Genomic DNA, 4,885 nt, shown 5'->3' on the forward strand with positions numbered 1-4,885 from the left:
GAGTAGTAGTACAACAGTGGAAAAAGGAAACAAAAATTCCAACTTTCACATTCACAGAAGTTAGCTTCTTGCTTCCTACTTATATCACCCAGCACGTATAATAATTCTAACGAAAAGTTTCGTTTAGTGCAGTTTACCATTTTTCTGTAACGTTCTGTCTACCATTTTCCTCTGGTAACCTTATCATGTGGTTAAAGTTGTATATTTACCGTGCAAAAAATGCGATCTGTCAGTTTGGGTCCAGCCATCCTGATTTATGCATTACGTTCTTCCCCTAATTTATTATCTTTCTGTTCCTTAGCCCTGTCAAGCGTGTTATGTTGGCTATTCGGACATTTGAAAGCAGAAAGGCGATAAATATTTCTGTCTCGATTTCACAAAAGTAGTGAGTGTACTGCTTAAGCTGGGCGAAAATGTGTCTGTATTTGGTGTCTTGGGTTTTTTAATGGAGAAGAAGGAATCTTTTAATAATACACCTGACAAGCATTAAGTATCTACACCGTTTTTTATGCATAAAGATGCGCATTTTACTGGCTAATGTTGTCGATTGTACTGCTGCAGTGAGATACTATCATCTTCGCCGTGCCGCTTACCCAACAACGGAAGTTGAACACCGAAAAACGGGTCTGCGCAAAACAGTTGATTTGAGCGGCGCTACTCGCAAGATGTGATGGTTTTTTACACATAAATACTGAGGACAGTCCGCGAAGGCGGGAAGGTCAAAGGGCGCACACAAACCGTGGGCGGAGTAGCCACGCCCTTCCAGCGGCCACCCAAGACGCCGCAACAGCCAACTGCTTCTCTGCAGCTATCTTCAAGAACGCCAACACAAGTCTCAGCTTCCATTCGGTTCGCATTATCTTTCCGTATGATTCAGATATGGTCTGCAGCAGTCAGAAAGTAGGCCCTTAATTCGCAGTTATTTTATATTCACGAATTACCCTTTTTTGTAAATTAGTGCAGAGCCATCACGAGAATCTCTTTGAAAGACAAGGTAAATCAATGAATCTTTGGTATCAAAATTAAGCTAACTATTCACCCACCAATTTGTGGTCATAAAGCTCTCAGATTTCTTCTGTTTTTGGGCAGTCATTATTTTTCTTACACTATGGTCTGCATACTATCTTTTTGTTGAGTAATCCATACCCATTTCGTTTTTTAGTATTTCTACAAGATAGTAAATGATCTGTTGTATGGTGCTTTCTAAAAGGTTTCATAAAAAGCATTGCTAGATTAGAAATTTCACCTGTCAGTATCTTAATTTTTTTTCAGTGTTACATAAATTGATCTAAATGGACACACACACACACACACACACACACACACACACACACACACACACACACACACACGTGCGTGTGCACATGCACATGTACAGCCTTATAAAATCTTCACATGGTTAGATGGCTTCATTTTATAAATTATCTTGACAAGGAGAGTCAATTACCAGCTATTGTTAAGTGTTTCAATTTGTAGTCATCACCATAGGTACAAGCCCACAACAGCAACATCTGTTACTGGTGAAATAATTCGCTATGGATGAAACAGAAAATAATCAAGATACATAATTATTTCAACCCGTTACTGGACTGATCTTTCAAACATGGTGAGATCCAGTGTTTTACTCTTACAAAATAGTTCATACATTTGCTCTGTTTCCTCCCAGACATTCCAAACAGAAAGGATTTGTTTGTTACTATAACAGATAAAGCAACAGTATGCCTTTTAACTTCATCCCTGAGACTAATTACTGTTTATATGGATGTCTGTATTACATTCAAGGACCTGAACTGCCATCTACCCACACAGCACATTGTGACCATTCTGAAGATTATGAAGCAGTCGACTCTGAATATATTGTAGTGGACAATGGCTTGAGATTATTCACATAAATCTAAGAAAATGAAATAAAGGCAACCTAACTTAAATGCCTGTTGCTTCTGTTTGTTATATGGTTGCTAATATTCCACAGAATTATCTGTTTATTCTGTGGCTTTCTTTGTTTAAATTTTAAGAAATGTTTTCCTTAGTAAGCTCTAGTGCAGAATCTGACTATATAATTATATTTTCATGAGCCTGTGTGCTTCTCAGTTTGGTATTTACTTTTTTATTTTCTTTCTTACTTCCTATGTGAAATAACTTTGTTCACAGACATTGTCCATATCTATTATTGAGTTGAAGACTAATTTGTTTCCATGAAGTTTCATTTTAAAGAGAGCTTCATTGTCACTCTATTGACAGAGTATGTAGAGACAATGAAGGACCAGTGCAGCTACATAACTGTAAAATTCAGCAACCCAGCATAATCAAACCCAGTGATTATTACAATTAAGATATCCAGTTTTAACCACAAAATTTTGTTGAACTAGAGCCCAGAGTTTTCTTTTCCTCTGTTCCTTAATAATATTCTTCAAGAATATAATTTAATTGGAGCATCCACTATTTCTCATGTTATTTTCACTATGTAAGTAGTGTCTGCTACTGCTAAAGCCGAAATAAAGAAATACTAGCAATACAGATATTCACCTGAAGCAGATGTAATTATACAGCTTCCATACTTTGTTTCTCTATGAGCAATAGATGGTTATAACAAAAATGAGGAATGCAAACTGAAAAAAATCCCCTCAGACATATTATGGGACACAAAGGAAATATTAGAGCAAGATATAATTAGTTTTTTTCTTTCAGAAATGGTTATTTTAAAATATCCTACAGCAGCAATTCTGAAACAACGCTTCTGAACACATATGCTAGCATAAATGATAAGTCAGCAGAACATTGTCCTTTTTTTTTTTCTACAAATTGAAACTATCTTTCATCCAACTCAATTTCTTCATTACTCTCTCTCTCTCTCTCTCTGTGCATAAAAATAATCATAAAAGTGCTGAAAAATTACTAAAAGGAATTCCTAAAATTAACATTTTTTTACTATTCATCCTAATACTTCTGCAAAAGGAAATACATAGAAAAGGGGCCTTATTAGAATTTGCTATAACTCATACAGTTTATCGTTATTTTATCACTTCAAATTATTTTATTTCATTGCACTACAATACTGAAGATGATAGAACTAATTTGGATTTTGAATAACAGAAATGGCATTTTACTTGCAGCAGTGACCTGTATTAGATCCATCTACAGTGAATTCACAGGTATTGGAATTGTGATCAAGACCTCAGGAAATCAGAGTCTTCATACTACATATGCATAGACTTTGTGAATGGTGACTTACAGATTTTAAAAGTTACAAAGTATCTTAAGCTTCTACTGTTTCATTAGCAGTGTCTTACAGTGATCACTAAATAAATGTTGCTTTAAAAACTTCTTAGCAGTGGATTCCACTCACGCATATAATTAGTTTTTGTTTTTGTAGTTTAACTCATATGATTACAATCTTTATAATTTTCTTATTTTTCATTAATAATAACCATGTAGCAATGCCATAGTGCCATTTCATACATGACATTGGCCAGACTACTCAGCTGCTTGTGCAAAATAATAGTGTTGCAGGTATATTAAGAACTAAACATCTAGAACATAACAGGAAATCTTTGTGTAACAACCATGATTACTGGTCAAGAAAAAGGAATATCTCCTTTTTTAAAATTTTCTTTCACTGAACAGTGGCTATCACTTTTCTTAATTGAGATAAACATATTATGCATATGACATGATTTTTTTCAAGCTTTCAGTATTTTGAAGACAGCCAGTATACGTTGTTGCCACTGATAAGGGATTAAATTGATTACAAAAAGTATAGTACAGTACTTAAATTTCAATATAATTTTAATGAGAAATAGCTTTTGACACTGCCCTTTGTACAACCAAACTACCTCGGAGACTATCATATTGTAAGTGCTTGCATACTAATTTAGTCTGTGTCATCACTGCAAATGCATGAAATGTTCATCAGGGGACAGTTATGAGTATTTGATGAATTACAATTCTGCTACTCTAATCTGTTCATTGAAATTTATTTTGCGTTATTATACATTCAGATTTAGTTACTGGAAGTTCTTATGTTATGAATATTCTGGCGATTATTTGGTGCCCATCTGAATCTGAAGTTCAAAATTAGCACGTGCAGTATACATGAAGAAGTATCTTCAAGTAGTGTGCTCCCGAAAGCTTCATAACATGCTTCAGTGTCTACTGTTATGAAATATCTCATTCATCGTAAGTTGATGTGTCTAACTTTTTGCTTCTCAAGAAAAATATTTGTGTTTGATTCCCTACACCCATTACCTAAAGTACCCATCACACCACTTATGGTCAATTTCTCAACAAGCTCATAACCTAGCCAAAGCAACATCACCATATTAAAATGAAATGGAACTGATTTTAAAGGTAGAACTACAATGAAGATGAGAATGTCCACAGAATAATGAATATACACGCACAAAGGATACACTTAGTTCATGGGGCATTTATAGACTGCTTTTTTAAACAACCTAAAATTTTGCTGTAATTTCCTAATTGAGTGCCAATTTCAAGTAAGCATGGGAAGTCTGATCTGATGTGAAATGGTGTTAGAAATTTTTGCTGATGAAATAGGAAGTATGTGCCTCATATTTGTGCTAAAGTAATGGTCTCTGCAACACAAAACTGATTCACTGATCAGTAACATTAAAATACCTACTATGTCCATATTTTATATAGTAATTTATTGTGCTGTTACTTTTGCATGGTTTGTTTCCATCCCATATGATTTTGGGTACAAAGTGTCAGTTACATAGCCGAAATGCTTAGTATAATATTTTTGTTTGGTGCATACTGTGTTAATGATATTTGAAATTAGCAACAACATTTCAGAATTATAATTTGCAAAATTAACTTCTGTTAGCAAACAGGTTTAAAATGAATGTGCACACACAGAGCACAATCA

General features: G+C 34.5%; 1 long non-coding RNA gene across 1 annotated transcript; it reads left to right on the top strand.

Moving 5' to 3' along the window:
• The first annotated feature begins 365 nt into the window (after positions 1-365).
• LOC126175174 (uncharacterized) lies at positions 366-3,325 on the top strand. Its single transcript, XR_007535533.1, has 2 exons — positions 366-994; positions 3,114-3,325. It is a non-coding gene; the product is annotated as an uncharacterized LOC126175174 (long non-coding RNA).
• The last annotated feature ends 1,560 nt before the right edge of the window (positions 3,326-4,885 follow it).

The sequence above is a fragment of the Schistocerca cancellata genome, chromosome 3 (assembly GCF_023864275.1).
Source record: "Schistocerca cancellata isolate TAMUIC-IGC-003103 chromosome 3, iqSchCanc2.1, whole genome shotgun sequence".
NCBI lineage: Eukaryota > Metazoa > Arthropoda > Insecta > Orthoptera > Acrididae > Schistocerca > Schistocerca cancellata.